At 34.8% G+C, this 10415-nt stretch overlaps 1 non-coding gene across 1 annotated transcript; it reads right to left on the reverse strand.

The window, feature by feature from the left end:
- Positions 1 to 1490: 1490 nt before the first annotated feature.
- On the reverse strand, positions 1491 to 1594 carry LOC123628943. The gene has a single exon (XR_006731822.1). It is a non-coding gene; the product is annotated as a U6 spliceosomal RNA (small nuclear RNA).
- Between the last annotated feature and the right edge of the window lie 8821 nt (positions 1595 to 10415).

Consider the following 10415-nt stretch of genomic DNA (forward strand, 5'->3'; position numbering starts at 1 on the left):
AAATCCATCCTGCCAGAGCCTCCTTGGAGAGTACTACCCACTGGCATCCCCTCTTTTCACCATTGCCACCTAGGTTGTTTGCCAGAAGCTAGTTACCCCCTTTCAAGTTAGGCAAACACAGTCATCTGACCTCACTAATATGGGTCATGTGATCATTTGAGTGAGGTTGGGTTGATGAGTCCCTTTGCTCTCACTGTGAACAACAATTTAATAAGCAATTGATTAGCATGACAGTTTCTTTTTGAGGGAGAGTACGGATGCATGGGTACAGGAAGGATTTAACCTGAAGAGAATAAATTGTCCACATACTTCAGAAGTGACATTTAAACATAAACAATATGTGTACAAATTGGAAGTCATCCTTGTCTACTGAGTGACATGGCCATGCAATCCAACAGATGGTGGTAATTTCAAAGAGGCAGCTCTTTAGCAGTTGTGAAATCGATTCAGCCTGGTCAACATCACAGGTATTTGCTTGTATTAAATGAGGTCAGTTGTTCGCAAACCCACTACTCTTAATGTTAGACAAACTGAAATGAGTAATATCTGGTACCAAAAGTCCTATAATAGAATTTGCTTTCTTTTTAAGTTAACCATTGTTCAAGATTATATATCTGCTCCTGATCTTATTGCCCATCCTCATCTAAGGAAGAGAAGAGTCTCTTCTTTAAATGATGGCCTTAGAGATGTAACTCTTTCTTTAATTCCTTAAGTACCCTTTCTTACTCCTAACCCATGGGAAATATCACATTCTGCCAGAGATTTTTTTAAATTTATTTTTAATAACTATAATTTTCCCTTACATAGCTTTATTTAATCAATACTCTGTTACTGAACATTTAGTTTATTTTCAAATTTTCAGCTATGAACCACACTATAATAAATATCTTTATTCCTAGATATTTGTATATTTGCCCTTATTTTCTTCTTCTTTTTTTTATTTCAGAATATTATGAGGGTACAAATGCTTTGGTTACATATATTGCCTTTGTACCACACAAGTCAGAGCTACAAGTGTGCCCATCCCCCAGACATAACGCACTGTACCCATCAGGTGTGAATTTACCCATCCCCTCCTCCCCCCCTCCCACCTGCCCGACACCCTATGAATGTTACTTCCATATGTGCACATAAGTGTTGATCAATTAGTACTAATTTAATGGTGAATACATGTAGTGCTTGTTTTTCCATTCTTGTGATACTTCACTTAGTAGAATGGGCTCCAGCTCCATCCAGGATAGCATAAGGGGTATTAGTTCAGTATTTTTTGTGGCTGAGTAGTATTCCATGGTATACATATACCACATTTTATTAATCCACTCATGTATTGATGGGCACTTAGGTTGTTTCCACATCTTTGCAATTGTGAATTGTGCTGCTGTGAACATCCGAGCGCAGATGTCTTTTTTATAGAATGTCTTTCTTTCCTTTGGGTGAATACCCAGTAGTGGAATTGCTGGATCAAATGCTAGTTCTACTTTGAGTTCTTTAAAAATATGGAATGCTTCACGAATTTGCATGTCATCCTTGACCAGGGGCCATGCTAATCTCTGTATTGTTCCAATTTTAGTATATGTGCTGCCGAAGTGAGCACTTTACCAGAGATTTTAAACCAGGGGCTAGAAAAATTTTCTGTTAAAAAAAAAAAACGGGCCAGATAGTAAACATTTTTTGGCTTTGTAGGCCATACAGTGCCTCAACCAGCTGTTGTTAGACAAAAGCAGCCATAGACAATACATAAATAAATGAGTGTAGCTATGTTCCAATAAACCTGTATTTAAAAAAACAGGTGGTGGTCCTTATCTGGCCATAGGCCATAGTTTCCTGACCTTAGTTTTGGAGCATAAGAAGCTTCTATAGTATTAGGAAAATAAACACAGAGATGGATCAGCAAAGCATGGTCATGAAGCATTATCAAGCTACACTTAAAAGGAGGTTCCCTTTGCTTAGTTAACCGCACCCCCCCACCCCGCTTAGGAAGCACAGTTCCTAATTCACAGCTGAACTCCAGCATTATGTAAGACCTTTGCACCTGCACTTATTCACCTATTAATAGCTTTCTTCTCTAGTCTTAATACTCTCTTATAATATCTTTTTCTAGTCTCGAGCTTTTAAGTTTTGATTCATGGTCTTCTATTGCACTGTCTGTTGCTCTTGGTCTTTATGGAGGGTGGTGTGCCTTTTTTGATTGGTTCTTCGGGCCTGACTCTTGGGTTCCAGCTGAAGCTCATCTCCTGGCAGTTCCCTTTTTTTCTGTGGCTCAGATTTCCCTGGCCCCACAATAAAGTATTTGTTTAGTCCAGTTCTTTCATAGGCTTTAGCCCTGTTAACCCCTCAGATGTTCTTTCTTCCATCTCTTCCTTTGTTTAACTTAGCATCCTTTTCGGCCATGAAGAGTTATACAAAGGTGAATCTAGTATCACAAAGTGTGCTGTGTGGGACTCAATGTTCCAAAGAGTGCTAGGCTGCAGTAAAAGAATATAAATGGCACATGAGCATGCATTCTCTCTCTCTCACACCCTCCCTCCACATGTGCACATGCATGCACACACACACATTTATTGAACACTCACTATCTGCCAAGCATTCTGGTAAGTTTTTTACATACATTAGCTCATTTGGTTACCACAGGTACTCTATTAAGGCATGTATTATATTATTAATATTACTATTTTATCATCATCATCTCTATTTTACAGATGAGAAAATGGAGGCCCAAAGCAGTTTAATTAACCTCCCCAAGGTCACACAGTGAGGAAATATCAGAGCCCAGATTTGCACTCAGGTTGATTTGAACCAGAGCTTGTGCTCTCATCATCAAGACAGCAGAGTGGTTGGTTGCTCTGCTGGTATAGTTTCCCCAGAGATTCTGAGTAACAGAGACTTCACTGCTAGATGTTTGAGCACTCTTCCTGTGCTGTCTCTAAGTAGTTGTCACTCTATCTTCTGACTACTTATAAAAGTCCACAGGCCTTAAAGAAGCCTCTCCTCATTCTTGAGCAAAGCCTTGACAATAGCAGGATAGCTTCATGTAGACAGCCTGGACTACGGTCAATACAGGTCCAGACAGCCTGGATTAGTATCTGGCTCTGACCCTTACTAGCTGTGTAACACTGGGGAGGTTATTTAACCTCTTTGAGACTCAGTTTCTTTATTTTTAAAAGAAAGGACAATAATAGAACTTATAGGGTTGTTATGAAGAAAGAAAGAAATGATGAACATAAAGCCTTTGGACCAGTGTCTTGGACATGCACACATGCATGCTTGTCCAAGAGCATGTACACACACACAGAATGTTTGCTCTATACATTTTAGCTATGTTGGCCACTGTCAGTATTCCATTTCCCCACCCACCTCAATGACCACTGTTCCTCCCCTGCAATTTTCTCCAATCCCATACCATCAGTCACTGTGAATTTATCATCTAATTTGGCTTCTGAGGGGCACCTTGAACTTTATACTCCAGGTGACCTATATAACCATTCATTTTAGCCATCATTCACTCAGTGATGTTATATTCTTAGTAGCTGCTTATATGAGATATAACCACATATAATAAAAGCCAACCATTTGATGTGTACAGCTTAATGGTTTTTAGTATATTCACAGCATTGTATTAGTCTACTCAGGCTGCTATAGTAAAATACCATAGACTGGGTACTTAAACAATAGAAACTTATCTCATCGTTTTGGAGGCTAGAAGCCCAAGATCAAGGTGCCAGCTGATTTCTTTCCTGGTGAAGACTTTCATCCTGGCTTTCAGATGGCTGCCTTTCCTCTGTGTTTAACACGGCAGACAGAGAGAGCAAGTGGGCTCTCTGCTCTCTGTTGTCTCTTCTTATAAAGACGCTAATCCTATTGGATCAGAGCCCCATCCTTATGACCTCATTTAACCTTAATTACTTCCTTATAGGCCCTATCTCCAAATGCAGTCACATTGGGGGTTAGGGTTTCAACATATGAATTTGAGGGGGACACAATTCAGTCCATAGAAATTGTGAATACATCACCACAATCAATTTTAGAACATTTCATTGACCCAATAATAAACTGAATGCCCTTTACCAGTCATTCCCTATTATTGCCCAAATTCCCTCAAGCCTTGGGCAACCACTAATCTGCTTTCTGTCTCTATGGAGTTGCCTATTCTGAACACTTCACATAAATAGGATCATACAAGATATGGTCTCCTCTGACTGGCTTCTTTTACATAACATAATGTTTTCAAGGTTCATCAATGCTGTACCATGCATCAGTACTTCATTCTGTTTTATTGCCAGATAATATTCCATTATATGGATATATCACATTTTATCTACTCATCAGTTAATGGACATTTGGGATATTTATTCTTTCTGCCTATTATGCATAATGCTACTATGAACATTTGTATACAAATTTTTGTATAAGCATATGCCTCCATTTCTCTTGGGTACATACCTAGCAATAGAATTGCTAGATTATATGGTATGTTTAATCTCTTGAGGAAAGATTTTTCCACAGTGTTTGCAAAATTTTACATTCCCATCAGCAATATAGGAGGGTTCCAATTTCTCCACATCCTAGCCAACATTTGCTATTATCTGTCTTTTTTATTATAATGTATTTTTATATATTCTGAAAACTAGGTTCTTATCAGAAGTATGATTTGCAAATATTTTCTCCCATTCTATGAGTTGCCTTTTCATTCTCTTGACAGTGCCCTTGAAAGACAAAAGTTTTAAATTTTCATTATCTATTTATCCATTTTATCTGTTTTTTTCCCTTTGGTTACATGTGCTTTTGTTGTTTTATCTAAAGGATTATTGCCTAACCCAGAGTTAAGAAGATTTACCCCTGTTTTCTTCGAAGAGTTCTATAGGTTTAGCTCTTACATTTATGTTTATTTTCCATATTGAGTTAATTTTAGTATATGGTGTGAAATGGGGGTTGAACTAGAGTAGTCATAACAGTGCCATGGTTGGCAGAATGATAGACATATAAATCAGTGAAACAGAATAAAGAACCCAGAAATAGATCCACACAAATATACCTAATTCAATAGAACAATGTCTATCTTTTCAATAAATGGTGCTTTATATAACAATTATATATCCATAGACAAAAAACTAAAACTTTGACCTAAACCTTACAAATTATACAAAAATCAACTCAAAATGGATCATAAATTTAAATGTAAAGAAAATAGAAAAAATAATTTAAAAAAGAAACAAAAAAAGTAAGCAAAGACATAAAGGTGCTAATTAATCTATTTAATAAAATTGATTTAATTAAAAATGCAAAAAATAAAACTACAACCATTTTAGGAAAAAACAGAAAATATTTGGGAATAGGACTTGGTGGTACAAAATTTATATTGTATGCTAAAAGCAAGATACATAAAAGGAAAAATCGATAACTTTGACTTCATCAAAATTTTTTAAAAATTTGCTCTGTGAAGGATCCAATTAAGAGAATAAAAGGACAAGCTACCAATGGGAAGAAAATATTTGCAAACCACATATCTGACAAAGGATTTGTATCTATTATATATGAAAAACTCAACATTAAAAATATAAACAATCCAATTAGACTATGGGAGACATTTCATTGAGGAGGATATACAACTGGCAAGAAAGCACATAAAAAGATAGTCAACCTCACTAGTTTTTATGAAATGAATATTTGTGTCTCCCCCCACCCAAATCCATATGTTGAAATTCTAACCCTGAATGTGAGGTGGAGGCAGGGCCTTTCAGAGTTAATTAGATTCTGAGAGTGGAGCTCACATGAATGGGACTAGCATCCTTATAAGAAGAAACCCAAGACCTTGTGTTCTCACTGTCTGCTCTCCACCATGCCAATAATACAATGAGAAGATGGCCATCTGAAAACCAGGTGTTATGCCTTTACCAGACAGTGGAGCTGCTGGTACCTTGATCTTGGACTTCCCAGCCATCAGAACTGAGAGAAATAAATACTAGTTTAAGCCACCTAGTCTATGGTGATTTTTTATAGCAGCCTGAGCTGAATAAGACACTAGCCATTAGGGAGATGCAAATTAAAATTTCAATGCAATATCACTGGACACCTGTCATAATGACTAAAACAAAAAATAGTGACAACACTAAATGCTGCCAAGGATGCAGAGAACCTATCTCCCTCATACATTACTGGTGGGAATCTGAAGTGGTACAGACTCTTTTTAAAGTAGTTTTTCCACTTCTTACAAAACTAAACCATATGACCCACAATCTCACTCTTGAGAATTTATCCCATAGAAATGAAAAGGTATGTCCGCAAAAATTCCTGTACACCAAAGTTTATATCAGCTTTATTCATAGTATCAAAAAGTTGGAAAAACCCAGATATCCTAAAAAAAAAAAACTATCAATACATGGAACAACCTGGATGAATCTTCATGGGTTTATAATTTTATCCTTAAAAAGCCTTTTCCAAAAGGTTATGTGCTGAATGATTCCATTTGTATAGCATTCTTGATATGATAAAATTTTAGAAATGAACAGATTAGTGGTTGCATGCACAGGAAAAAAGAAAGTAACAGAAATAGTTCCTGAGGATGCCCAACATTTTGCTTTCTAAACAAATACTTTAAATCAACTGTCTTAAATATGCTCAAAGATCTAAAGGAAGCTATGTAAAAAGAACTAAAGGAAACCAGAAGAACAATGTCTTACCAAATAAAGAATATTAATCAAAAGATAAAAATTATTAAAAGGAATGAAATAAAAATTCTGGAGCTGAAAGATATAATAACTTAAAATTTTAGTTAGAGGGGTTCCACAGCAGATTTGGTCAGGAAGAAAAAAATAATAATCAAACTTGGAAATAGGTCAATTCATATTATCCATTCTGAGGAACAGAAAGAAAAAAGAATGAAGAAAAATAAACAGGCTAAGAGAGCTGGGAGATAGCTTCAAACAAATGAATACACTGTTAATGGGTGTCTTGGAGGGGAAAGAGAGAGAGAAAAAGGCAGAAAAAAATATTTGAAGAGTTAGTTACTGAAAACTCCCCAAATTTGATGAAAGACTTGCACCTACACATCCAGAAAATTCAAGCAACTGCTAGTTATACAAAGAGATCCACAATGAGACAAATTATAGTCAAATTGTTGAAGCCAAAGAGCAAATCTTAATCAGCAAGAGAAAAACAACTTATTACACATAAGGGATACTCAATGAGATTAACAGCCAATTTCTCTTGAGAAATCATGGAGGTCAGAAGACAATGTGATGACATATTTAAAGTTCTAAAAGAAAGAACTGTAAATTAAAAATTCTATATCTGTCAAAAGTATCCTTCACAAATGAAGGAGAAATTAAGACATTCCCAGATAAACAAAAGCTAAAGAAGTCTGTCACCAGTAGACCTGCCCTACAAAAAATGCTAAAGGGAGTCCTCCAGGCTGAAAGGAGAGGACACTAGACAATAATTCAATGCCAAACAAAGAAATAAAGAACAACAGTAAGGGTAGCTACATGAATAAAGGGAAAAGAGAGAAGTATTGTATTTTTTGTTTTAAATCCTTTTTTTCTCTATATGATTTTAAATGCAAATATATAGAACAATAATTATAAATCTCTGTTAATTAACACACAATGAATAAAGATGTAATTTGTAGTAATAACAGTATAAAGTGTGGAAGGAGCTTTAAAGTTGCAGAATTTTAGATACTATTGAAAGGAAGGAAAAACTGATAGCATTGAAGGGAACAATAGACGATTGTACACTAATAGTTGGGGACTTCAATATCCCACTTTAAATCATGGATAGAACATGAAGACTGAAGATGAATAAGGAAACAAGGGACTTGAACAACATTATAAACTAATTAGACCTAATAAACATATATAGAACATACCACCCAACAACAGGAAAGTATACATTCTTCACAAGTGCACATGGAACATTCTCCAGGATAGACTTTATATTAGGCCACACAATAAGTTTCAGTAAATTAAAAAATTTTAAGTCATACAAAGAATCTTCTCTAACCACAGTGGAAGGAACCTAGAAACCAATAAGAGAAGGAAAATATAAAAACTGAAATACATGTGAAAACACAATCTTAAACAATAATTGGGTTGAAGAAGAAATTACAAGTAAAATTAAAAAAATACTCTGAGATTAATGAAAACAAAAATACAGCATACCAACATGTACAAGATGCAACTAAAGTGGTGCTCAGAGGGAAATTTATAGCTGTCAATGCTTAGATTAAAAAAGGAAAAAGATCCCAAATCAATAACCTAACATTACACATTAAGAAAATAGAAAAAGAAAAGCAAGCTAAACCAAAAGCTACCAAAGAAAGGAAATAATGATTAAAGTGGAGATAATCAAAATAGAGAATAGGAAAACAATAGAAATGATTATGTTTTTTCCTTTCATTTTGTTAATGTGTTATATCATGTTGATTGATTTACATAGGTTAAACCATTCTTGATCATCCATAAATCCCACTTTGTCATGGTGTATGATCCAGAAGTGTGCTGTTGAATTATTTTTCTAGTATTTTACTAAAGATTATTGCATCTATGTTTATCAGGGTTATTGTCCTGTAGTTTGCTTTCTTGTACTGTCTTTGCCTAGTTTTGGTATCAGAGTAATGCTAACCTCATAAAATGAATTTGCAAGTGTTCCATTTTCTATCTGTTGAAAAAGTTTAAGAATCGGTATTAATTCTTCTTTGAATTTTAGGCTAGACCGATCAGGAAAAGTGAAAGAACACTCAAATTAGTAAAATCATAAATAAAAGTACCATTATTACTACATATTTTATAGAAACAAAAAGATTATAAGAGAATAAGTGAATACTATAAAAAATAATATGCCAACAAATTAAATAACCTATATGAAATGGACAAATTTATAGAGAAACACCAAGTTGCCAAACTGACTTAAGAGTAAATAGTAAAGTGAACAGATTTATAACAAGTAAAATCACTATATAACTTACAACAAAGAAAATCCCAAGACCAAAAGCCTTCACTGGTGAATTCTACCAAATAGCTAAAGAAAAATTAACACAAATTCTTCTCAAACTCTTCGGAAAACCAGAAGAGGAGGGAATGCTTCCTAATTCATTCTATGAGGCCCACATTACCCTGATACCAAAGCCAGGGAAAGATATCACAAGGAAAAGAAACTATATGCTGATATCTCTTATGAATATAGATGCAAATATTCTCAACAAAATACTAACAAACTGAATCCAGTAGTGTCTTAAAAAGATTATACACCACAATCAAGTAGAATTTATCCTAAGAATTCAAGGGTGGTTCAACATATGAAAGCCACCCAATGTAGCACACCACATTAATAGAACAAAAAAAAAAGTTCATGCGATCAATTAACCCAGAAAAGGCAATTCATGAAATCCAACACATTTTTATGATAAAAAGACTCAACATACCATTAATAGAGGGAACTTCCTCAACATGATAAAGATCATATTTGATAAACCCACAGCTAAGGTAAAATTCCATGTTGAAAGACTAAAATTTTTCCCCTTAAGATCAAGGATAAGACCAGGATGCCCACTGTCACCACTTCTGTTCAACATTGTACTGGAAGTTCTAGCCAGGGCAATTAGACAAGAAAAAAAGAGGCCCAAGTTGGAAAAGAAGAAATGGAACTCAATTTTCAGATGATATGATCTTATACATAAAAAATCCTAAAGAATCCACAAAAAACTATTAGAGCTAATAAATGAATTCAGCAAAGTTGTAAGATACAAGATTAACATGCAAAAATCTGTGCTATTTCTATACACTAGCAATTAACAATCTGAAAATAAAATTATGAAAACAATTCCATTTACAATAGCATCAAAAAGAATAAAATACTCAGGAATAAATTTAATGAAAGAAGTGCAAGGCTTATACTGTGAATACTACAAAATATTATTGAAAGAAATTATGAAGACTTGAATAAACATAAAGATGACCTGTGTTCAGGGATTGGTAGACTTACTACTGTTGCAATGGCACTGCTACCCAAGGCAATTTACAGATTCAATTCAATTCCTGTGAAAGTCCTGATAACTTTTTTTTTTGCAGAAATGAAACAGCAGCTCCCAAAAGTCACGTAGAATTTCAAAAGGTCTCAAACAGCCAAAACAGCATTGAAAAGGTAAAATAACATTCAATGACTCACACCTCCCAGTGTTAGAACTTACTACAAAGCTACAGTAATCAAAGCAGTATGCTATGGCAAATGGATAGACATATAGATCAATGGAATAGAATCGAGAGTCTAGAAATAAAGTCATATGTATTACTGTCAATTGATTTTCAACAAGGGTGCTAAGACTATTCAATTAAGAAAGGGAGATCTTTCCAATAAATGGTGCCTGAACAACTGGATACTCATATACAAAAGAGTGAAATTGGATCCCTAGTTCACACTAT

Source organism: Lemur catta, chromosome X, assembly GCF_020740605.2.
Source record: "Lemur catta isolate mLemCat1 chromosome X, mLemCat1.pri, whole genome shotgun sequence".
NCBI lineage: Eukaryota > Metazoa > Chordata > Mammalia > Primates > Lemuridae > Lemur > Lemur catta.